The sequence below is a fragment of the Stenella coeruleoalba genome (genome assembly GCF_951394435.1).
Source record: "Stenella coeruleoalba genome assembly, chromosome: 11".
NCBI classification, from domain to species: Eukaryota; Metazoa; Chordata; class Mammalia; order Artiodactyla; family Delphinidae; genus Stenella; species Stenella coeruleoalba.
Window position 1 is genome coordinate 11,956,888 of NC_137157.1, and position 26,549 is coordinate 11,983,436.

The 26,549-nt window shown below is 41.2% G+C and overlaps 1 protein-coding gene across 11 annotated transcripts in view; it reads left to right on the forward strand.

Moving 5' to 3' along the window:
• The window catches only part of RBFOX2 (RNA binding fox-1 homolog 2), a 262,837-nt gene that overhangs the window by 116,189 nt on the left and 120,099 nt on the right, over nt 1–26,549 (forward strand). The gene's annotated exons all lie outside the window — the stretch shown is intronic.

Below are 26,549 nucleotides of genomic sequence, written 5' to 3' on the forward strand. Positions count from 1 at the left end.
ATTATAACCAACCATTATAAAGCAGCTAGAATGGTAATTATAACCAAGCATTATAAAGCATCTTATATTTGCCAGGAACTTAATACCGTACATTATTTTAATTTATTGTTAACTCTGGTGTTGTAATTTGGGATGGAGGGAAACATACTGGGACTAGAGAGACGTTTAAATTATGAAATGTGGTAACTTTTAGGAGAATGAGGGGGAAAATAATACAGGGGGGGAGAAAACCCCTGCAGTTAGTTGTGAAAACAACATCTGTAGTCCTTTGCAAAGATGGCAGTGTCTTCTCTTGAGAAGACAGTTGTTGTGTGTTGCTAAGGGAGCCTCCTAGATGTGATGCCCTTGGCTGCTAGCCAGCTTTTGAAGGTTTCACTTTGCCCTTTGCCCTTCAGCCTAGATGTCTGGAATCGCAGAAACCTACTTGGCTCAGGTGGACTAGATTTATAAATATCAGACGGCAGAATTTTAACTAGGTTTATGGAAATGGAGCTTGTGTGTGTGTAGGGGCTGCTTTTCCTGCTTCCCCTTTCATATCTGAATATGACCTTGAAATCTGATTTTCTCCCCTCTGTTGATTTATTTTTGTAGTATTTGGAAGAAGTCAAAGAACTTTTCTGACACACTTACGTCCTTTAAGTAGTTTCCATCTCTGAATGAGGCATCTGTGTCTAGGGTCTTTGCAGGCTCATTGGTGGGACTGATGAACTACCTGTTAACCAGAGGATGGGTTATTCTGTCTTTTGATTTGTTTGGAAGAGAAGTTATAAAAGGAAGCAAGTTGAATTAGTCTCATTTCCACTCATTTATGTTCGGTGAGAGCAGACAGTGACAGTCTCCTCAGTTATTTCCTTTGTGCTTATATTACAGTTATTTGTAAATTTGTCTCAATCCCCTTGGCTTGTTAGCCCCAGAACAGAGCTTTCCAGCCAGAGTACCACATACTGGGTTGAGACACATGTACGCCAAGATAACTGTTCCCCTCAACCCTGGGAGCAGCCAGGAGGGGCCCAGGATTCCCCAGGTCACCTGGTCCCTGTGTACTCTAGTTTGCCACTTTGTGCCATAAAAATACTACCATTTTCTATGTGTGCCGTGACACCTGAACGATGGGGCAGCACTGTGTAGAGGGAAAAAACGTGTCGGCTCTATCTCGTCATGATCTGCATCCTCGGGCCCAGGGCCTCAAACATTTGCTGGATTCAGTGAAAATGTCCAGAAGGAGCCATAGCTACATGACATCGAGGTCATTTCCTTAGAGAAGGAAATCAAAGTAGTCAAGCATTAAGGGGGAGGCACTGAGGGGCTACTGTGGAGAAAACTTACTGGGCGAGGAATAGGAGGTCAGAACTTTATCGAGGCCAGTACCCAGCCAGGTGACACTGGACAGTCATTTGAGTCTTCTGACCGCAGTTTCCGCAGCTGTAAGATATCTATTCTAACTCTAAAGTTCTGGGAAGTGACTTTTGTGTAGCTGTGTGCCAGGAAGGCACCCAGTTGTGCAGGAAAGGTTAGTGTCTGGAAAGCATGAGAGCTGTGAAGCATATATCGCCTCCATTGCCTGCTTGGTTTGGTACCAGCAGTGACTTAAAGGTACTGTTCTAAGCATTCTAGAAAAACTGCTGAACTGTAATTAGTTGTCAATACCTCTGAGCAGTGTGGACATTCTCAGAACCTGCAGAGCTGAAAAGTGGAAGTTACAGCTCATCCAGGTATTTGGGTTGTGTAGTTGGATGTGGCTCATTAATTTGCTTCTGTGCGTCTAGAGCTCTGAGATAGAATGCCGCCTTGTGCTGTATACATGCCTTTTTTGTCAGATCTCCTCCCCACTTCCCTGTTGAGTCACCCTCCTTTATAGTGAAACTGCTAACATTGGGGGCAGCATGATACGGTGCAAAGAATACGGGTTTTAGAGACTTTACTAGGTCTAAATCCCACCTCTTACTTCCAGTTGTTTGGCCATGAACAAGTCACTTAACCTCTCTGAACCTCAGTTTCTTCATTCATCACATAGGGAAAATAATGCCTGTTACCCAGGATTGTTGTAAACATTTGAGATAATCTATGAAACATGCTTAACATGATGTATGGCACATAGTAGGTGCTCGGTAAATAGCCAGTGCGAGCCAGGTTTTTGGTTTGAACGTTCAGCAGACCACTCACTACCCCAGAGCATTTTCTCTAGCATGTGAAGGATGCCTTTGAATTCATGCAGGGAGAACTTTGATAAATACAAACTAGTTTTACGTGAAATGTCTCCCGTTAATCAGTATTTTAAGTACTTGCGACTAGAGAACGCTCATTAAAGTTGCCTTCTGGTGGAGAACATCCCCATTATTTTTTCTAAACTTTTTTTTTTGGAGGGGTGCAATACTACTAAGCACTTGCTATGCCCTTTATTCTCCCCATCTCCTCTTCATTGTCCAACACAGGGAGGGCGGCAGAGAGAGAGAGTGGGGGGCAGAGGCAGGGAAGACGGAGGGAGACATACGATTCCTGTACTGAGGGAACTTACTTGTTTGATAATTATACAGTTTATGTCCAGGAAACCAAATTATAGACCACTTATTTAAATTCCCAGAAGTCAAGATGTGTTCTCCCCGTCTGAGTTGATCTTAGCTAGACTGGTCTCAGGCTCTCTCTTACTCATATTCTATATGGATGAACTTCTGTATTTCACTTTGAACTGTTGTTTTGTCATATTTCAGTCCTGTCTTCTCAGTAAATCAGTTCAGCCAACATTTAACGAATGCTTATAGTGGACAGAGGTCTATGCTACTAGCTGTTACAAATACAAAGATGATTAAAGAGCCTCATGCCCTTAAAGAGTTTATAACACAGTGGCAGTCAGTGTATGTACACAGATAATAATGATTTTTGCATGATGCTATCCGGTTAAGAAAGTGCTTTTATATGTCATCTTATTTCATCCTCACAGCAGTGCTAAGGGCCCGGAATCATTATCTGTATTGTACAAGTTAGGAAAGAGACCAAGAAAGAGTATATGATAATTAGTAAATGGCAGGGCTAGAAACTCAATTCCATATTTTTTTAAACTCTATGGCTCTTATTTATTTATTTATTATTATTTTTTAACATCTTTATTGGAGTATAATATTTATTTTTTTACACTATCTTCTTTTGGGAGAAGCTGATATTTTTTATTTTGTTTCTTTTAAATTGTTTATTGAGTGATAACATATGTTAGACATACACTTCAGTCCTCAACACATGTGAGAATTAGCTGTTATCTTCATTTTACAGAGGAGAAAGTAGAAACTTCAGTAACTTGCTAAAGTCACACAATTTAGAATTGGCAGAGGTAGGATTTGGTCTGGTCTGTCTGGCCTTCAGAGCTTCCTACATCACACTTAACATCTTCTTTTATTTGTTCAGTAGTGTCTGGTTTATCACTGCTACCATTCAGCCTGATACAGGCTGGAGTAGAGAAATGAAAATAAGGTAACCTGAATTCTGTATCCATATCCATTAATTACTTGAGACACATTACTTAATTGTATGTACCTTGATTTTCCAGGTTGTGAAAAGGATGTGATAGTTCTTGAGAGCATTAATGGAGTAATCTTAGAAAAATGTGTATCAGCCATTTTAGAAACGAAGTAGTCAGTAGGTGATGGCTTTATCACGAAACATGGAAATCATGGACTGTGAGTCAAAAGACAACAGTTTTGGGTCTCAGTGGTGCCATTTGTCAGTGTATAACCTTTCCAGCATTGGTTTTCTAATCTTTAAAATGGACTACTAATACCTAACAGAGTATCGAAATAATCTACTTTTGGAAGCTATTTTGTGCTAAGCAGATGTAACATAATGATAATAATAACAGCAGCTATTAAGGTTGTTATTGTTATTCAGGTTGTAGTCAGGCTACATGCTCACTTTTTTTTTTAATGCTCACTTTTTAATCCCTATTTTGTCATCCTAATTGGTTTATGCATTTAGAGAACTAGACTTAATAGTAAATTGAGTTATCACAAAATGTAGACATAGTTCAGTTCAGCTAACATTGGAGGCCAGATACTTGGCAGTGAAAAGCCATTTAAAGACTTTAAGTAGGATTGGGAGAAGGCTGAAGTGGAGTTTATAATTAGATTTGTTTTTAAAAAAAGATATCTACACAGATTAGAGAGGAGTAAGAGTACAGAGAGAAGTTAAGTGGTGGCTGAGTAATAGTCCAAGGGACAGAGAATAGTAGTGATAGCACGTGCCGAGGAAGCAGAACTGCCTGAGAGAGATGCTGAAGGTACAGTCGGCAGCATGGTGTTATGGTTTGGAAGAGGTCCAAGTGTTTTTGTAGGCGGGAAGAGGAAGGATATCATGAGTTTGATTTTGGATTTAGTACTTTTAGGTAACTTTGAGATGTTCAAGGGGAAATACCGCTTAGATAGTTGACTACCTAGGTCTGGAAATACAAGGAAAGATAGAGGATTAAACTATAAATTTGTGAGAAACCTGCATACAATAATAATTGAAGCTGTGGGCACGTTTGATGATGTTGAAACTCAGTGGCTTAAGATGAGACTGGCCTAGGGAGAAAATGTAGAGCAAGGAGAGAAGTTGATACCTGCCTGGTAGAGGAGATGAACCTGCAAAGAAGGCAGGGAACAAGATTCCAGAGAGCTTGTTCTTCAGAAGGAAAACCAGGACATTAGGAAACTAAGATAAAAGAGTGGCAGGAAGAGAGAACTGAAATATCTCCATGGATTTAGCAACGTGGAGGTCATTGATGACCTTTGCAAGCGTTGTTTTGACGGACTAATGAAGGCAGAATCCTGGGAATGGAGTCAGTTCAGGAGTTTGGGGGCGGAGGGGGGATGGGAGAAGGAAATGGAGATAGAAATAGTGAGTGTAGACAGTTGTTGGAAAAGTTTGACTGACTCTGAAGGGATGTAGAGGGTAGCTAGAAGAGTATGTGTGGCATAGAAAGATTTATTTGTTTTATTTTAAATAAAAGAGACTTGGTCATGTTTAAAAGCTAGCCGAGCAAATTCATTTGAGAAGGAGAAGTGGAGTATTCGAGAGAAGAGAAAGGATTGCTCTTATGCTTTGAGAAGATGGGATTAGCTTTAGGAGTACGGAGAATGCGCCTATTTAACAGGAGGCAAAGCAGATAGAGGACAGAAGAGCTTACAGCATCTAGGAGTTCAAAGGAGTCTTTACAGAGGAGGAGATAGACAGGCTGAGTGGGTGAGGCATGGAAAGGGTCATTGCTTTCCCAAAAAGGGATAGATTGGTGAGATAGTATATATGTTGTGAACCATATATAATTCCATGTGGCTTGTATGTGTTGGGTGAGTGGAATAGTGATGGATGAAAATTAAAAATTTTAGAGCCTAGATTATCTGAATAAAGATGTTTGTTTATTCCAACAAGGAGCTGTTGATTTTAAGCAGGATCAGGTGTGATCAAATTTGTATATAGAAAGATAACAAGAGGCTTCTATTATTATTGCAGAATTTATATTTATACTTTGAGTGAAATTGGTTTGATGCATATTTTTATAAATTTATTTATTTTAAAAAATTTATTTATTTTTGGCTGCGTTGGGTCTTCGTTGCTGCTCGCTCTCTAGTTGTGGCGAGCGGGGGCTACTCTTCGTTGTGGTGCGCAGGCTTCTCATTGCGGTGGCTTCTCTTGTTGCTGAGCATAGGCTCTAGGCGTGTGGGCTTCAGTAGTTGTGGCACACGGGCTCAGTAGTTGTGGCTCACAGGCTCTAGAGAGCAGGCTCAGTAGTTGTGGCACATGGGCTTAGTTGCTCTGCAGCATGTGGGATCTCCCCAGACCAGGACTCAAACCTGTGACCCCTGCATTGGCAGGCGGATTCTTAACCACTGCACCACCAGCGAAGTCCCTTATGCATATTTTTAAAGCTCAGGAAACTGTAAGGGGCTAAATAAATGATTATATTAATGAGACTCAAGAAGTTAACACATTTATTGATGACTACCGTGTGCTGATCACTTTCTAAGAGGTGAGGAAAGAGCACGAACAAGACAAAGTTCTTTTCCATAGAGTTTGTATTCTGTAACTGGAAAAAGAAGGTTGTAAACATGTAAGCAAACAAGATAAATTCAGAAACTAATAAGTGCTATAGAGAAAAGGTAATATGACCGCGAATGCTTTAGCTAGGGTGGGAAAGGCCTAAATGATAAGAAACACCATCTTGTCAAACTACGGGAGGAAAGCATTATGGAAGGAGTAGCAAATACAGAGTCCTCAGATAGGAATGAGTGTGGGGCATTCAAAGGACAGAAGGGGGTAGTGTGGTTGCAGTGTAGAGAACAAAAAGAACGTAGGAAGATAAGACTGGAGAGGTAGGTGAGGGTCAGATCATGTCCCATGGTAGAGATTTTGAATTTTGTTCTGGTTAAAAATGGGGAGGTATTGGGAGATTTTCAGCAGGAGAGTTGACTTGCTCTACGAAAAGTGATAAGGGAGGTCAAGAAACAAGAGGCGATGGCTTAGACTCTGGAGAGCAATTTGATAAGATTAAAGATGGCTTGTGTGTGTGGTGAGATGAAAGAGAAATCTGGCTTATTCAACTTTTGGTTTGAGGAATTAGGATGGAGGGGGCATTTCCTTGCAACAGGACAGAGAGTACACAGGAAAAAACAATATTTATGGTTTGGACTTGTTTAGTCTGAAACGTCTAATAGATATCCAAGTGGAGAAGTTCAGTGGCAATTTGATATGAGCCTGGAGCACAGAAGAGAGATGTGAGTTGAAGGTATAAGGTCGAGATTCATCAGTGCATATTTAAAGCCTTGGGAGAAAATGTAACTGGAGAATAAGCCTGAGGTAGAAGCCCCGAGGCTTCTCACTAGAGGTCTAAAGGATACTGGAATTGGGTAAGGTAGGAGGGAAACAAGGCAAGTATCTGATATCACAGACTCTGGGGAAGAAGTTGTTGGGTTTGGATTACTTAAGACCAAATAATTGGTCATTGGCCTTGGTAGGATGTTAGTCATTGGTGAACTCAGTAAGAGCTGTTTGAGTTGGAATGATGGGAATGAAAAAGCCAATTGGAATGGGTTGAGTTGTTAATTGGTAGGTGAAGATGTTGAGACAGTGAAATATTGTGTAGTTGTGGGGTGGAGCAAAGAATTGGGGCAGTTACTAAATGGGCATGTGTATTCAAGAGACAATTTTTAAAAGATAGGTGATATCAAGACATGTCTTTTGTCACTAGGAAAGATCCAGTAGGGGAAGAATTGAGGGTGCTGAAAAGAAAGAGGCTAATTGCAGAAGCAAAGTCTGCTATATCCAGCATACAGAGAGGGATTGGCCAGAAGCAGTTTTCTTTTTAATAGGAAGGAGGGCGGAGTGTGTGGGTTTAGAGCCAGATAGGCTGGTGGCATTGGTTTCAGGCAGAAGAGGGAGTTCTCTGCGCGTGTCTGCTTTCTTTATAACATGTAAGATAAACGTAGCCGAAAGTGTTAGTGCAGGGAGTGGAGAAGAAGTGTCGCAGATTTGAGGAGAGAGGACAAGGGGTGAAATAGTAGTCATCTCAAAAAAATGGGAAGTGTACTTACTGGAGAGGTGTAGGATGCTTAAAATCTGTGGTCATAAACTTGAGTGAGTGGTGGTAAGTCAGTTGTGTGATTTTTATCCAGCAATCTTCTGTTGTTTAGATGCAAGAGTTGGATTTAACCAGGAATTGAGATTTTACTAGGTAAGTTAGACTAAGGGAAAAGGGGGCAAAGGAACTAAGACTTTTCGAAAAGGATTACGTATAGTGTTGGACCCTAGAATCTAAACTGGCTTAGGAGGGAATTAAGAACATGAGGAGGAGAGGAGTAGGGTGGTCAAAAAGCAGTAGGGTCAACCTGTAGAGTAGAGATCTGAAGGAGGCTGGAGAAATGCTAGCGTGGGAAAACTCCTAGAGCAGGCAAACCTGATGGTGTGAGAGGAGAATGCTTGAGACGCTTGAGATTTTGGAGAAGGTGTGGTTATTGGTGATGACGGTGCTGGGATACAGTTCTAGGTCAGTGGCTTCAGTGAAAAAATATAGTTGGCACTTAAACACATTAGAACAGTACCAGCAACTAGGAGGCCAGAGTAGTTAATGAATCATCTGCGTGGATGTTGAGATCGTCAAAAATGACAAAACTAATAAAGGAGATGAAGACAGGGAGCGCTGTGCTAAGACTTGAGGAGGTAGGCAGACGACACCTGTTTCAAAGGATCTGCAGTTGGGACGGAGGGTAGAAGTAGTCTTGGAAAGCAAGGAGGATACCTGTGAGGTTCAACACGAGATGGTAGTGCGGAGTAGGGAGGATGCTTGCCACTGCCTGAGGTGTGTAATGGAAGGAGGAAAGCTCCTACTGAAGCAGCAGCAGTGTTCTCAGCAGCGGTCAGGTTTCCTTTAGAGCAAAAAAGGTGAAGGGAACATCGCAGAGAAGAGAGTGAGTATATAGAAGAGGTTACTGAGGGTAACTCATGACCGCGAGGGCTTAGGAGGGCGAGGGAGAGCCAGAGGCGGGACCAGAAGAGCGGCTGTGCAGAGCTGTACAGGGTGAGCCATCCAGAAACCTTGGACTTCTGATGATGGTGGAGGTGAATGAGGATGTAAGCCAGGATGGAATCGTTCCAGAAATCTCTTGTAAAAGCGGGGTAATTACTTAAACTTGTAAGCCAGAGTAATAATTCTCAAACTCTATGGTGCATCAGAATGCACAGACTGCTGGGGCCCACCTCCAGAGTTTTAGATTCCTTAGATCTGAGCGTACCTGGGAGTTTACATTTCTAATACATTCCCAGGGGATGCTGATGCTACTGGGCCAGAGACTACCCTTTGAAAACCATTGGTTCAGAGAAACTAGTTGTGCTAAGTAAGCAGACTGTAGCCCCGGATGATATGTGGCCTGGGTGATAGCAGGCCTCTCTTTGATTTGGGCAGTTACAGGAGAAAGTGAGTGTATGATCATTTCTTTTGAGGGATAGTAATTTCTAGGTGATGCCATTTGATTATTAGTGAACATTTATCGAATATGTTTTATGCAGCAAAATGAGGATACCAAGAGTTATAAAGTATTTTCTTTCTCAAGGATAATGGGGCAAAATAGGGACATAGAAGTTAAATAGATAAATAACTGTACCTTGTAGCAAAGACGACATGCCAGTCGGTAGGTGGTATGGGCAGTTGTCGACAGGAGCTGGGAAAAGTGGGTAATCACTGAGGATGAGATTGGTTGGGAAAGGTTTCTTGAAGGAGATGTAATTTAAGCTAGATTCTGGGAGAACTAAATAGATACAAGTCAGATGGAGAACTGGCAGAAACAGAGATACAGTGTCAAGAATGACCATGAAACCTTAACAACTACTCCTGAGTCCCATTGCTTTCATCCTGGCCACGCCACCGCTATCTCTTGCCTGTATTATTATAATAATTTTCTAACTAGCCTCCCTGCTTCTCTTCTTCTCCAATCCCTTCTTTGAAGTCTGTTCTCAACACAGCAACCAGAGTGATCCTTTCAAATGTCACATTACATTGCTCCTCTGGCCAAAACTCTCCAGTGGCTTCATATCTCACTCAGCATAAAAGTCAAAGGCCCTGCACTGGCCTGTAAGGCCCTAAATGACTTGCTCCCCTGGCTGTCTTTGACCTCCTGTTCTTCTGTCCTCCTGCCCATTCTTTGAACATTTCAAACACACCCTTGCCTCAGGGCCTTAGCTTTTGCCCACCTCCTTGCTCTTTCTGGAGATATCTGCTTGACTTCCTTGTTTATGTGAAATCTCTACTCAGTTGTCACATTATCAGGAGCACCCTGTATAAACAGTAATTCCGTACCCCTTTATTCAACATTTCCCATCTTTATTTTTCTCCTTAGTACCTGCCACCATCTGACTTGCTGTGTATGTTTGCTTATTGCCTTTCTCCTTCAACCAGAATGTAAACTCCATGAAGGCACTGGCGTATTCTATGCGCCTAGAAAGGTGCCTGGCATAGAGTAGGCACTGATTGGACATTTGTGTAGCGAAAAGAAGGGAGGAAAGAAAGTTTGGAGGATAGTGAAGGGACCAGTATTACTGGAAGAGACAGGAATGGCAGAAAGAAATGGTTTGATGGATAACCTGGAGGATCTTGAATACTGGATCACTATTCTACAGAAAATAAGAAATTCTTAAATTTTTCAGTACAGCAATATTTACCCTTCTCAAAATAGCGCTTTGGTTTTAGGTTCTGTGGATAGAATAGTTTCGGGAGGGACTAGAAGCAGGGAGATCGATTACTAATGGGTAGTTGTTGGGTAACAACTATAGGGTTGCACAGGTATGAGGCAGAAGGCCTTGGGATCAGGGTTTGGAAGTGAGAATAACATTTTTAGGTAGAGATGACGGCCGGATATATGAATGCTGAGAGGTAAGCTCTTCCAGTTGTATAAGAAAGTTGCCTGTCTTAATATGTATGTTTTAATATTGTTCGTTTTAATGTGGCATTTACTCTTAAACAAGTATCTTGTCATTTTTCAAACCAGAATATGGAATTTTGTTGTTGTAAAATTTATAAATTAGGGAATAAAGTTGGAACCATTTAAGCAAACATTCATTTTTTAAGATTTTAATTGTATACTTGAAGGGGTAGAAAATCAATGTGGTAAAGCACACATACTGGCTTGGGGATGGGGGGGATAGGGAAGCGAAGCCTGTAACTCCCAAAACACATTTTCTTTCATTTCTTTTTGCAATGAATAAAGTACACTTTAGGAGTTGTAGTCTTCCTTCGCTAGCTCCCTTTTCCCCATCTTGGTTCTGGAAATGTGTTTAAATATGCTTTAAAAACTCGTGAGCAGGTTGCAGCGCAGCGTTCTTGTTCCTCCTCTGGAGGTGAGCTTGCTGCTCCTCTTCACAAGCGCTTTCTCAGCATCCTTCGCTATTATTAAATGAGGTAACATGTAGTACCTGTCATATAAGGCCAGCATAGAACACACTCCACAAATATTAGTTAAAAGGTTAATTAGATATTCTTAGTATAATGAACTATCTGTGTAGCCTAAAATATTGGGTTTTGATTCCACTTAATTCATATCTGTAGGTTCTGTGCTACCTTATTTGTATATTAACTCACATGGTGTTTTATTTGCTTATTTGAATTCAGACCATTAATTTAGAGGTTAAATAATGAAAGCCTGCCTTTCATTCTTTAAAATAACTGTCAGTTATTTTTCCTGAGTGTGAGATGAATGCTTAATCACTGGCCGTTTTAGCCCGATCGCCATATCCATGAAAATCAAAAAGAACTGATTATAGCTTCATCGTGTATGATATCGTATGCTGGTTGCAGTTCTATTCTTGGTCAGTTGTTAACCTGCTGTGTTATTAAAACAAGTCCCATCATCTTTATGCTCTTGTGTCTCATCTGTAAAATGGGGATGATATTACTCCCCAGTGTTCTTGTTGAATGCCGTATTCCTCAGATAAACTGACATCTAAATAAAAGCATCTAAATCATTCTTAATGATTTATTTATTCTCTTTATTGTACTTTTAGTTGCTAATTAGATAAAAAGTGATACGGTATTTTTTTGCCAAGATTGACATTACAATTTAAAAGCAGATGCCAGGATTGGGGTGGGGTGGGGGAGACAGTTGCTGTTGTGTGTATATTCCCGTCTGTTCTGTTTCATTGATTCCGGATCTTTCTTTTTATCCTTTTGTTTGATTTTATTAAGTTTATTAAAGATACATTTCTTGGACTCATTGAAAGTCAAAATAATATTTTTTCATGTTGTTCAATACCATGCTGCTCTGGTAGTGGGTGCTTACAGATTACATCTAATGCCGGGGAAATTCTCAAGATGGTTAAAGACAATTAGGATTGGAAGAGAAAAGGGGACAGGAATTCCCAAGTGCTTCCTGTGTATGAGGTCAGGTCCTTTCACAACTATTGTCTTATTTTATGATTCGTTTTTCATATTGTGATACAGAAGCAAGAGTCAAACCCAGTAGTTTTGCTTCAGAGTCAGTACTCTTTTTTTTAAAAAAAATAATTTATTTATTTATTTTTGGCTGCATTGGGTCTTCATTGCTGCACGCGGGCTTTCTCTAGTTGTAGCGAGCGGGGGCTACTCTTCGTTGAGGTGCGCAGGCTTCTCTTGTTGCGGAGCACAGGTTCTAGGCGCACGAGCTTCAGGAGTTGTGGCATGCGGGCTCAGCAGTTGCGGCTCATGGGCTCTAGAGCACAGGCTCAGTAGTTGTGGCACACGGGCTTAGTTGCTCCACGACATGTGGGATCTTCCCGGACCAGGGCTTGAACCCGTGTCCCCTGCATTGGCAGGCGGATTCTTAACCACTGCGCCACCAGGGAAGCCCGAGAGTCAGTACTCTTAACTGGCCTGCTGTAATGCTTTCCATCTAGTCTGTGATAGGCAGCCTCTAAGGTGGTCTCCAGTGATTCCTACCTCTTGGTATTCATGCTCTTGTGCAGTCTCTTGCCTTTGAGTATAGGCTGGACCTAGTGACTTACTTCGAACTAATAGAATGTGGCAAATATAATGGGATGTCACTGCCAAGATTTGGTGATACGGAGACTGTGGCTGTCATCCTGGGTGCTTGCCCTCTTCAGCTCTCTCCCAAGCGCTTGCATGGTGAGAAGCAAACTGCCATGTTGTGAGTAGCGCTATGGCGAGTCCCACATGACAGAGAGATGATGTTTGAGGGCCCAGAGCAAGGTGAGTGAGCTTGGCAGTGGATCCTTGCCAGTCCAGCCTTGAAATTACTACAGCCCTAGCCAACACCTTGATCAAGGCAGCCTTGTGAGAGACCCTGAACCATAGGCACCCAGCTCAGCCTCGCCTGGCTTCCTGATCCACGTAAACTGTGGGATAATAAGTGATGTTTTAAGCTGTTGTTTGAGGATGACTTTTTAAAATAAATTTATTTATACATTTATTTATTATTTATATTTATTATTTTTATTATTTTATTTATTATATTATATATTACATTATTATTTATTATAATTATTATATTATTTATTTTATTATTATTTTATTTAAATTTATTATTATTTATACATTTATTTATTTATTTTTGGCTGCGTTGGGTCTTCATTGCTGCGTGCAGGCTTTCTCTAGTTGCGGCGAGCGGGGGCTACTCTTCATTGCGGTGCACGGGCTTCTCATTGTGGTGTCTTCTCTTGTTGTGGAGCACAGGCTTTAGGTGCTCAGGCTTCAGTAGTTGTGGCACGCGGGCTCAGTAGTTGTGGCTTGTGGGCTCTGAAGCGCAGGCTCAGTAGTTGTGGTGCACCGACTAGTTGCTCCGTGGCATGTGGGATCTTCCCGGACCAGGGATTGAACCCACGTCCCCTGCGTTGGCAGGCGGATTCTTAACCACTGCGCCACCAGGGAAGTCCCCTGAGGATGATTTGTTATATAGAAATAGACAACTATAGATTTTGGTACCCAAAGTGGGGTGGTTCTACAACAGAAATCTATAATGCAGGAGTGACTTTGGAACTGGGTAGTGGCCTCTGAGGAGAGTGTTAGTGAAAAATCAGAGTACCTTGGGCATGTTGTTTCTAAAATTTGGGACTTTGAGGAGATCTCCATGAAGGCTCAGAGGAAAGGAAACTGGAGGAAAGGGGGATCCTTGTTATATAGTGGCAGAAATTGTAGCATCACTATTGATTGTAGTTGCGTGAAAAGCAGAAAAGGTGCCTAATGAACTGGCAGATGTCCCTAAGTAAATTTCCAAGCAAAACATTGACGGTGCCCCCTGCTTTCTTCTTACTGCTTGAAGTAAAGTATGAGAAGAGAGAAATAAATTGAGGAAAGGACTGTTAAACAAAAAAGTCAGTTCAAGGGCACTGCCTGGAGAATCCTGGTCTAAAGATGAAGCTGAGGGTGTGGCTTAAAACCTTTTGTTAAAACCTAAGAAAAACCTTAAGAGTCACACAGAAGACCTTTCAATCAAGGAATAGGTCTTACAACTGTTTTAGCACGAGAGAAGGTAGAGAAGGGCTTATCTTGAAGATATTTGTGGATATAGCTTTTGTCTAATGCAGTGAATCTCAGTGAGATTCACAGGAGGCCCACTGCAGCTACAGCTGAAAAGGAGAAGAGACAGTTCAAACTGAAAAGAAGCTGTTGAACCCCCAAAATTGTTCTGGCAGGAAGCAAGCTGAGAAAATTACTCAGCTGCTGACACGTGCTACTTGTCCTGAAAAAAGAAGGATGATTCAAAGGCAAGAGCCACAGAGAATCCTACCACAGCCTTGAGACCTAATCAAGGAACTCCCAACATTTATTTGCCCAGTGAGATTTCAGAATCACTGTGGACCAGTGACTACTTTGTGTGTCCCCTGTCCTCCCAACTCCTCTTTGGAGAAGTTACGCCATTTGGAGATTACAAGAGATTTCAGAGTAACAGAAACCAAAAGAGGGCAGGTGAGAAGGGTGCCCTGATACTATGCCATTTTAGGCCAGTCTCTGCAGAATGCATATGCATTGCTAAATCATCCCTTCTTTGGCTTTTGTCTGCAAATCTTCTAGTTACTAGAGTATTTGTGAGAAAGCTGAAGCAATCAGGAGGAAATTTCCCACCACCACACTTTACCCACCTTGTACCATCAGTGTCAGTGAACTTTCCCTCTCTCCCATTACTGTACACTAAGCAGTTGCCTTCCTTATAATGCCAGCCCCTCAGTTGTGTACTAGGTCCCATCTCTGCTAGCCTGTTTAGGACCTGGACCCAGCAATTCTCTTTCCTCTCTCTGGGATCATCAGGTTTTCTGTGTTTACTAGATTAGTTCCGCTAACATGCCATTAAGCTGTTCTTTCATCCACTTGAAAATATAATACTCTTAACCTCACTTTTCTGTCAGCTACTTTTCTTTTCTCTTAGAGCAAAACTCAGTAGAGTTGTCTCTGTTTGCTCATACCAGTTCTTCTCCTCTCACTCCCTCTTAAACTCGCTCAATTAGGTTTTTATTGCCACGGAAATGGCTCTTGTCAATATTACCAGTAGCCTCCATGCTGCTGAGTCTAGTGGTTGGGTCTCAGTCCTCATGTTACCTGACCTGCCTGTAGAACATAATGTGGCTGATCATTCCTTCCTCTGTGATGCACTTTCTTGGGTACTTGACTTCCAGGACATCACACTCCTGGTTTTCTTCTTATCTTATTGGTGATTTCTTCTCAGTTTTAAAGTTGTCATACTCTGGGTCAAGTCTTTGGATCTCTTCTCTTGATTCTTTTACTTAGTGATTTCATCTAGTCTCATGGATTTAATTCTCAGTTAACCAGGACAAATAGCCAAAACTATTTGTCAGCTGGGCCCAGTGGGCTCTCTGATCTTTTTATCTTGGTTAACTCTTTTTTTTAAAAAATTATTTGTACAATAATTTATTGTACAAGTCGAGTATCACGTGATGAGTTGACGTTAGCTTCTTCAGGCCTGGGAACTTAATAGATGAGATACAGTTTAGAATCCGTTTATGTTGCTTTCACAGCTGGAGTTTTTTTAGACCTTAACTTGAAATATAAGACTATCAAAGCAATACCTCCGTACGTGGCCAGTACACAATTTATTCTCCCTGTGAAAGTGTTAAGAGTCGAAATATTTTTTGACACCAGTGGAATGTAATTGGGTATCAGTTTCCGGACTTGACATGATTTCAGTCTGTATCGTTCAGTGGCGGATTGTTGAACTCTTATGACTAATTTAAGAAATAAGAAATGGTAGTGAAGGACTTCCCTGGTGACGCAGTGGTTAAGAATCCGCCTGCCAATGCAGGGGACGTGGGTTCGATCCCTGGTCCGGGAAGAGCCCACATGGCGCGGAGCAACTAAGCCTGTGTGCCACAACTACTGAGCCTGCGCTCTAGGGCCCACGAGCCACAAGTACTGAGCCCGTGTGCCACAACTACTGAAGCCTGTGCACCCTAGAGCCCGTGCACCACAACGACTGACCCTACATGCCATAACTACTGAAGCTCGCATGCTCTAGGGCTGACGTGCCGCAACAAGAGAAGCCACCGCAGTGAGAAGCCCATGCACCACAACGAAGAGTAGCCCCCGCTCGCCACAACTAGAAAAAGCCCTCGCACAGCAACGAAGGCCCAACGCAGCCAAAAAATAAATAAAATTTTTAAATAAATAATTTTAAAAGTCTGCACCAAATCTGTAAAAAAAAAAGAAGAAAAATTATAGTGAAAAACAACTTTATTAGAAGTAAGAAAAAATGTATTCACGCAACTAACTACATATCTCTCCTATAGTGACTACAAGTCACATTTGAATACTATTCATGGTTTTTTTTTAAATCTTTTTTGCAGTACTTCATGTTTTCCTATCCTTTTTGTATCCTCTTTCTTCCTATTCTCCGAGACTCATGCTTGTGGTTGAGAGGGTAAACGTTCTCTTCCTAGTTCTGTATTTATTCTTGCAAGTTCATTTCCTGGCCATATGAGGAATTGTCTTATTAATTTGCGATCTTGTAATTGAACCAAATGAAAGCATTTGTTGTACTAATATCAATCATACTGAAGAAAATAGACATAGGCTATCTTCCAGCCATTCTTTTGCAAGCACAGATTTTAACTTTCTTATCATTGTATCTAAACCTTCTTTAGCCTTGTTAATAGTACAAGATCTTTTGGGGTATTTTTTTAAGAGGGGTCTTTGAATCTATTAATAGTTGAGACTGCATCGAGCTGAGAAGAACATTAACAGTTTTTCTAAGGACAGAAAGAATCGTTTACTCTTTTTGAAATCTAAATAATGTGCTCTCGATTTCTCTTCCTTTTCCATCTGTGAAAATACATTCAAATTCAACCCTGTTCTTCCTAATAGCGCAACTAAAGCAAGTTTTTTGCTGAGTAGTACTCAAGCCAATCCCAAACTTGTTCTAAGATTGTCACAAGTTATATTTATGCTGTGAGTTTTAGGTTCTGTGTCAGTATTTGTACTGTTTTTGACCATTTGTTCTGCTCCTGCTCCTTTTGTAGATCTCTACCTGTGTAGATGTGAATCTTCCAAATATATGATGTCTCACTGACATGTACTGTCCCAATTTTTATTCCCCGTATTTCTAGTTTGGGAAGCGTATACCTCAAAAAGCAGCCTCCTTTGAATGTAATTTAATTGCTTATGTCATTCATTAACCTGGAACACACCCGTCTTGTAAATTCTGATTTCAGATTCCAAATATGTCTCTAATAGGGTCTCGCTAATTACTGCTTCAGGTTCTTCTTCCTTCACTTACATAGTCTAAACACAATATTTAAAGATTTTTTTTAGAAATCCTTTGACAATACATAATTATGTTCAAAAGATGATCTTTTCATTTCTGTACCATCTGTTTCCTTCCAGTTACCTTTATATATGTATCTACCTTCAGCACTTGGCCATGTGTGAACTGTATCCAGTAAATTGTGTCATGTTCTAAGAAAAGAAAGAATACTGTTACATGTCCTTTTAGTGAAACAGGATGATCCCAATTCTCATAGCAAAATACTGCATGAGGACATTCTTTCTGTTGAACTGGATGAGACTACCATAGTTCCTTTTTGTTATTAGAAATATATTGTTTACTTACTGATTCTTGACTGTGGTCAAGCTTATATCCTAGATTAGAATGTAATCATCTGAAGAATCGTAGTCTCAAGATTTCACTTCTATATATCAGACTTCACCATCATCATTAGAGTTTAGAGTGCTGCTATCCGTGTTTGCATTCATCTTCGGATTCATCTAATAATTGTGAAACATTTTCCTCTGTTAGTTTTTCTTTGTTATTTTGGGCGAGACGTGAAAAACTGTATTCAATGAAAACTGAACAAACGGTAAAAAAAACAGCATCTCTAATCTTCTTTAAAGCCTTCTTGAAAGATGATACAATACTTTGCACAATGCAGTAAGAAAACTGAAGGATGATGTGTTAGTGGTGATTTATTTCACTATTGTATCATTCTTCTAAGTGAGTATGCCATTGGTCTGTCATTTTATTACTTTGGTCATTTTTTAAAACATGGTTGGGAATAATTAATGAGTAAAGCTAATTGAAAAACCAGAATGTTTCAAGATATAGGGAAAATAAGATCCCTAAAATCTCATAATGCACCTTAGATTTATAAAAGCGTTCAGGGAACCCATATGTTAATTGCAAGATAGAATGTGTTTGGTTTTTTTTTGATTTTTGCGGTACGCGGGCCTCTCACTGTTGTGGCCTCTCCCGTTGAGGAGCACAGGCTCCGGACACGCAGGCTCAGCGGCCATGGCTCACAGGCCCAGCCACTCCGCGGCATGTGGGATCTTCCCGGACTGGGGCACGAACCCATGTCCCCTGCATCAGCAGGCGGACTCTCAACCACTGCGCCACCGGGGAAGCCCTGTTATTATTTTTAAAGTAACATTTTCTTTGGGTTTTGGTTGGGGGGCAAGGATGGGAAATACCTCTGAGAAAGAATAAGTCATAAAATGTAAATCCTTAAATATAGAACTGTTAAACAAAGAAAAGTTGGGCCCAGTGGACTCCGATGGTATACCGGGGGTTAAATACTGTCTGTATGCTGATGATTCTGAAATGTATACCTACAGGCCAGATCCCTCCCAGGAAGTTTACATCCAATTGTCTACTTGATATTTCCATACCTAATAGTTACCTCAAACTTAACTTGTCCAACTGGTCTCCACTTGCCTTCTTCCAGTCTCAAGCCTGTGGGAACACCTACAGTTTTCCCCTTCTCAGATGACATCTTCCTGTTGCTTGGGCCAGGAAAAAACTTGGAGTCACCCTGGACTCTTCTTTCTCCCTCACGGCAGTGTTATTAATCAACAAATCCTTTAGGCTCTGCCTTTCAAAAATCACCTAAATCCAATCCCTTTTTACTAGCTCTGCTACTGCTCTCCTCGCTCAGTACCCCATCCTTTCTCACCTGTATTATTGCAATAGTCTCCTACCTGGTCTCCCTGCTTCCACCATTGACTCCAAATAATTTATTCTGAACACAGCATCTGACTTAGACCTGTAAAAATATAAATCTGATCATGCTCAAAAATCCACCCATGTGTTTCACTCGGAGGAAAAGCCAGAGTCCCTACAAGCCTCTGGTTGAGCTGGCTCCTGGGTACCTCTTTGACTTCTGTATCCTCCTGTTCGTCCTCAGTCTTCTCCAGCCACACTGGCCGCCTTCTTGCCGTTCCTGAAGCTTGCCAGGCACTTTGCAGTACTTGTTTCCTCTGCTTGTCATGCCCTTCTCCAGATACCCTCATGTGTACTGCTTCAGCTCCTTCACATTTCTGCTGAAATGTTACCTTTTCATTTGGCTCTTTTTTTAGTCATTTTATTTTAAGTTCTCCATAGCCCTTACCATCTTCTAGTATACTGTAAAAATATCTTTTTTACTACTTTCCTCACCTGTAGAGATTTTTGTCTGGTTTGTTTATTGCTGTATCCCTAGTGTCTAGAACAGTGAATGATGCTCAATAAATATTTGTCAAATGGGTGCTGAATTCCAGAGGTTTTCTACTGGTTACATTTTCATTAACAGGGGAATACTTAGTAACTATAGGAACCTACAATGCAGAACTCTTCTTTGTATTTGTCATCGTCATTTTCTCTGTCATTTTCCCTGTGTGTGTGATGGTTCTACTGTAGGGGCAGTAGTGCTTCGTGGTGCAGGCTTTGGAACCAAACTGACGAGGTTTCAAACCTGGCTCTCTGGCATTCTGTCTTAATGACATTGGGCATATTAATGTGCTTTCTCATCTATAAAATTAGAACAACAACAACAAAAATAGTAGCTATCTCAGAAGGTTGCTTTGAGCCTGTAAAAGCTCTCAGAACAGTCCTTGGTACATAATAAATGTTCAATTTATGTTAGTTATCGTGATTGTTTCCTGGCTAGACCCATCCCAGCTGTTCTGAGTCAGTGACCCTCCCGAGTGGCAGGACTGAGAACTCTCTGATTACCACCTATTTTCTTCCCCCTTTAAAAATAGTACGGGCATGTCCGGTCCTTCTTTCTCCTTTTTACCTCCGTCTTTCTCTTTTACTATTTAAACTTCAGTTATTTCCACTGTCAGCAGTCTTTTTAGATTTCTCCCTCCTCTCCTTTCAGCAAGTATTTATTAAGCACTTAACGATTCCGTTCTAAATCTTGCTATGTTTCCTTTTCCTTGTCTCCATCTTTTTATCCCATTTACAAAATAAACAAATTACCTTCCTTATGATTGATTGACTAGAATTACATTTGTATCAGGGAAAATGGAAATGTTGTAGATGTGGAAATGAAATTTGTATTTTTTAAAGTTGCACCCCCCCCCCCAAAAAAATTGCACCAGTCACTAAAATGCTTGAAAGTACTCCTGCTCCTTCCTCGATGTCTCCACAGACGTCTCCACTTTCTTAGCGGATTAAATTTGTCTTCTACTTCTAACCAATGTTCAAGATGAGTTGGAAAAAAACACATCATTTCTTATTTAATTACATTGGCATTATTTGTAATTTGCTGCTATTTTAACTATCTTGTCCTCTGTTTATTTTTATTTCAGATGTACGGTAGTTCAGGTCCATTACTGGTTCCGCGGACTCCTATGTTGTCTCCCCCCTACACCCCAACTCCCTGATTACATTCTTGGGCTCTTGTGGTCTGGTGTGGAAACCCAGTCAGCATTTATAAATATGTACGTGTGTGCGTCTGTGTGTATTTCTTTTAATGGGGAAATGTGATCAATTCCAAACAACTCTGAAATAAAAATGAATTTTTAGAATATGACCCATTTTGTAAATTTTAGACAGATTGTATATTGGCTGTAATATTCTTTTCAGAGCAGACAAGATGGACCCATTTAGGCATCCACTTAAAGAGGTGTTTGTTTGTTTGTTTGTTTGTTTTTGCGGTACGCGGGCCTCTCACTGTTGTGGCCTCTCCCGTTGCGGAGCACAGGCTCCGGATGCGCAGGCTCAGCGGCCATGGCTCGCGGGCCCAGCCGCTCTGCGGCATCTTCCCAGACCGTGGCACGAACCCGTGTCCCCTGCATCGGCAGGTGGACAGTCAACCACTGCGCCACCAGGGAAGCCCTTAAAGAGGTTTTATTTTGAGACTCTGAGGGGCTTTTATTTGTAAGATATGCTGTGGTATTACCTAATTTATGTTACAAGGAGAACAGTATTCTTTTTGCTGACTTTTCTTGGTATAATCTTTTTCTGGGCACATTTCATCAACAAATTTAAGACAATTGAAATGCTTATTAAAAGTGTCCCCACTCTGTATCTATAAACTCTAGGTTCTTCTTATTCTTTTGTCTTTTATATATTTAGCCCATTCATTCATCCATGCTAATTGGCAGCAACTGTTTTGGGAAAGTACTATAAGGCATAATGAAAACTGCTAGATTTCTACTTTTATATTTTGGTAATTTGCATGTTTTCAGTAACTTTTATTTTCCTTTGAACCCTTAAGATTTACCTCTTTTCACCAAGAAGTAAACTAATTTAAATAATTTAATTAATTAAATTAAAAAAATTTATGTCCAAGTTGGGCAATAAATCCTTTTACTTTTATTTTTACTATTTCACCAGACAAAATATATTAGGCAGACTTCTTAAAATTTGATAATGAAAAATTCTATTTTGTTTTGTCAATAAAATGTAAAATTTTAAATGTCAAGGCATAAACTCCCAGGGGATAAGAAGGGGCTAGGAGAGTAGGCAAGTTGAAAGGGGGTGTTTGGGGCTTGGCCAGATTCTTAAAAAGGCGGTCTGCCTCTTTATGGTGTTGGCTGCAAAACAGAAACACATACTTTGAGCATTTGTTATTTACAGTTGGTGGTGCATAGTTTGGGGAATAGGTGAGGGATATGTTACTTTCGTAAGCACAGAATCAAGTTCTGACCACTCATTATTTGGCTGAAGGTTTATTGAGTTTCTACTATGTGTAGATATCTTGTAGTGTGCCTTTCAGAGTGTTACCTGGATTTTTGCTTAAACTAAAGCTAGCCAGTGGCCCCATTCTCATTCTTTAACAGAAAAAAAGAAAAAGAAAAGGGGGTAAGATGTGTGTATATTTTAGGTTTAATAAATTAAAGTTAAACTTTCCTTTTGAATACCTTGCCAAAGGACTTCAGTGCTTGTGGTCTTAGTTCGCTAGGGCGGCTGTAACAGATTTCCACAGACCGGTGGCTTAAACAATAGAAGTTTCTCTCACAGTTCTGGAGGCCTGGGAAGTCCCAGATCAAGGTGCCTGCAGGGTAGGTTTCCTCCTGAGGCCTCTTCTCTTGGCTTGTAGGCTGCTGCCATCTCCCCGTGTGCACACTTGACCTCCTTGTCATGCATGCGTTGGGGCGAGCAAGAGCAAGAAAGTGGATGCGAGTGTCAGCCGGCTCTCTGCTGGCTCTTTTTTTTTTTTGCAGTTCGCGGGCCTCTCCCTGTTGTGGCCTCTCCCGTTGCGGAGCACAGGCTCTGGACGCGCAGGCTCATCGGCCATGGTTCACGGGCCCAGCCGCTCTGCGGCATGTGGGATCTTCCCGGACCGGGGCACGAACCCGTGTCCCCTGCATCGGCAGGCGGACTCTCAACCACTGCGCCAGCCACCCTGCTGGCTCTTCTTATAAGGACACTACTCTTATCAGATTGGGGACCTCGAGGTCCTGTCTTCTAACACAGCCACACTCGGGGCTAGGACTTCACCATGTGAATTTTGCAGGGGAGGGACCCACAAACATGAAGACCATAACACTTGTCTTTTTAATTCATCCCAAATCTAAGTATTTACTGGGCACTAACCACCTTTCTAGTCCTGGCCCTCTCCAGCTTTGTAAACTCAAAGCAATGACTCAGCCTTACTAGGCCACAGTTTATCAGTAAAACAAAGGTGTTGAACCTGTCAGTAGCCATGATTCATTCTAACTCCATGGATACTAGTTCCATTTTCATTTTCCTCTTATTTTCCTCTTTCCCTGGTACACTTAGGATTTTGTGTCAGGTTTCCTCTCTGTTTTTACTCTTCTTTTTCTCTCCTTTTGTTTCTTTGTATTTTTTATGCTCACGTTCTACCCTCTGTCTCCATCCTCCCCTTCCCTGAATTGGACATATTTTCTAAGAACTTATAAGTTTACTATATTTAGTAACTCTTTGAGGATTTAGCAAGTAGATGGAATGTCATATTTCTTTCTGTTAAACGTATTGCAAACCTCTCAACTAGATTGACTCTAAATTAAGTTGCTTTTTAGTCACTTCAGAACATATTTGGGTGGTTTTCCTATATGTGTTTCCTCACATCATTTTTCTTAAAATTTAGCCCGAGGGAGGTTAGGGATATTGTTTTTCATGTATGCTTTTAGTAAAGCATCTACTTCATTGTGGGGGATCAGTTAGTACGAATTGACCCTGATGACAGTGATGGACTTTTCACTCTTGAGGGAAGGAAAGACCTGTGCTATCCCTTCCAATCTCTCCCTTTTGATCTGTGACAAAAGGAAGTAGTTGTTCTACAGTCTCATGGCTTTTCTCCTTTTGTGAGTATTAGCAACAAACTATGAAGTCAGCTTCACAGGATTTAAAAATTGTGGGTAACGTGGGTGCAAGACTGCATTGCTGCTGACATTCCCATGACTGATGGAGAAAGTTTGCCAGAAACATTGTCACCTGGACTATTATAAGAACTAGATCATGAGTGAAGAGAGGTCTTACCCTAGTTGTAATATAAATCCTTAGTCTGATGGGCAGTCTGAAGAAACAAATCATTCCGAAACAAATTCTGCACATTTTAAAGCTGTTTCTTCTAGAATTAAAAAAATCTGTTAACTACAGCACGGTAGTAGGTATTGTGATAATAATGGTGATTATAATTATAAGGATACAGATCAGCAGCTGCTGATTTTTGAGTGCCTCCCTCCTACTTGCCAGGCTTTCTACTAAACATTTTACAGTCATTAACACATTGAATCCTAACAGCAGCCCTGTGTTAAGTGGTCACAGACGGGCCACTCTGGTTTTTCCTGTGAACTCTTTAAAGTCGGAGGTGAATTCTCTGTGTCCCCAGCACTTAGCTCAGGGCTGAATGTATATCAGATACGCGGTGGTAGATGTTGAACTGACTTGGACTCTGGCATACCATCTTGCTTAGAATTGTCAGTCTTTGCCTGCCCTTGCCCTGCCCAGCCATGGCCACAGAAAGCTTGCAAGTTCAGGTCTCTAAGTTAGAGAGTTTAGTCTGACCTTATATTAAGGAGCTGCTTTCCCACTACTCAGCCACAGGCTTTAAATAATCTGATGCCTCATTACCCATGTGCCAGGGGTTAAACATGACCCTTATCAGATTGGCTCGTCTCCTCGCCTGGTCTTTTTGTTCTGGTACATGGTGATGCTCTAATTTTTCTTGGGGCCTGAGCCCAACACTGAACCCCAGTTCAGTGTACAAAGGACTCCCCTAACCAGTGCCTTTTTAAACTTATTGGATCCTGATTCCCTTTTTCTTGCTTTGAGTTTGATGGTATTCCTTCTCATGTGACTAGGAAAAGTGAGATTTGGCCTGTCCTCTCTCACTGCACCCCTTGAATGAGAACAGCTCTGATTAGGCTAGTTTGATAAACCGGAAGCCTTAATCAATTGGATCTTGACCTCTTTCTGTAGGATATCAGTCTTTTCCCCATTTTTACTGCTTTATTTCCATTAAATAATTCCTTGCCCCCAGGACTCAGCATTTCCATTGTTGCCTACTGATGTTACCCTCACTCTGAAGCCCTCTTAACTGTTGTTCAGAACTCCTTTCCTTCTGCCCTGGGCCTTCAGCTTCCAACTGTTTTGTCTTCCTTTCTCTTACCTTCACATCTCTTTTGTCCCCCTCTCCTCCACCCATACAACACACATTACTTAGGGAAACCCAGTTATATTTCAGAGTGTGGGTCTTGAAATGTGTTTATGCATCGCCAAAGTTCAGTTTCCCTTCATCTTATCTCCGCAGGCAATTAACACAAATGAAAATAGTGACCTTTTAGAATAGCTTTCAAGGGACGGAGCAACATACCAACTCCCCCAAGATGCTGCTGAGTGGGAGCCAAGTGGCGTGAAAAAGTAAGAGCACCAGGAGTAAACCTTTTAAGTGCACAGTTTCAAACTCTGGGACTAAATGGAAGCAAGAGAAGCAAGTGGAGAGGCGAAGTAGTGCCGACTGTAATGTGGAATAAGATCTGTTTAAAAGATAATAAAGGCAAAATCCAGAATACATGGAGAGCCCCAGCGAGTTGTTTTCTTGTTCATATTCTCTATAGCCATGTCCCTCGTTGCATTGGTAGCTAGACTAAGTCATGTTTCTTTACACATCTCTGAATGAAAGGTCAAAAGAGTATAGTTCATTAAACCCTTGTTGCCTCCAGACAAATCCTGAAAGTTCAAATAACTGCAAGTCAGTACCTAAAAACATAACATACCCTACTATTTGGGGAGGAAATTGAGACCTGCTTTTATCAGCCATTTATCCAGAAAAGTGTATGTTCTGTATAAATCCAGCCAAGTGTCCTGCACTGTCTGCATATTCTCTGTAATGCAGTGGATGTTCATAATGTGATCCAGATATTTTCAGTACAGTTCTGTGTTATTTCATTGATTCCCACATATGACAGTTCTCAGCCAGAAACTCCTGTTGTTTTTTTGTTCAACTTTACTGTTTCTCTTAAGACACAGAAGTTGTTGAAAAGCCCTCTTCTGTTATCCTTTTGCATAGAGGTTACTATTTTGAACCTTTTGAAGGGACCTTGCCACAAAAGTCCATATTTACATTCTGTATGTTTAGAGCCATGATATCAGGCAGAAATTAGAAGGAAGTATAAAGCAGAATCTCAGGGCTGGGGTGAGAGAGACTATACAGTTCAAAAAAGAACATTTAAATCTCTAAGTTGTAAAGAACATTTCATGAAAGTAAGGCTGTATGCACTCTTCTGGGCTGGTGGAGGAGGATTCAGAAGATAACGGTGAATAAATATTGTAGTACAGGGGTTTTTAAAGTGAGTAAGAAACACTTGTGTAGAATCTCTTAATTTTCCCAGAGTGACTAAAAGAATTTCCACTTTGGTAAGTCTGCAGTACAGTGTGTCATTATAGCTGGTTCACACCAAAAGATGTGGGATGGGGCTTCCCTGGTGGCGCAGTGGTTGAGAGTCCGCCTGCCGATGCAGGGGACACGGGTTCATGCCCCGGTCCGGGAAGATCCCACATGCCGCGGAGCGGCTGGGCCCGTGAGCCATGGCCGCTGAGCCTGCGCGTCCGGAGCCTGTGCTCTGCAGTGGCAGAGGCCACAACAGTGAGAGGTCCGCGTGCTGCAAAAAAAAAAAAAAAAAAAAAAAGATGTGGGATGGCTTGAGGAGAATTCAGGCATGACCAAAAAGGGGCAATAGATTCTTGACCCTAAATTTTCCCTTGAGGATTTGAAGCCAGATTGGCTTAAACAACTGTTTAATAGAAAACAAAACACACACACCACACACACACACACACACACACACAAAGATTGGCTTAAACAACTGTTTAATAGAAAACACACACACACACACACACACACACACACACACACACACACACCAAAGATTG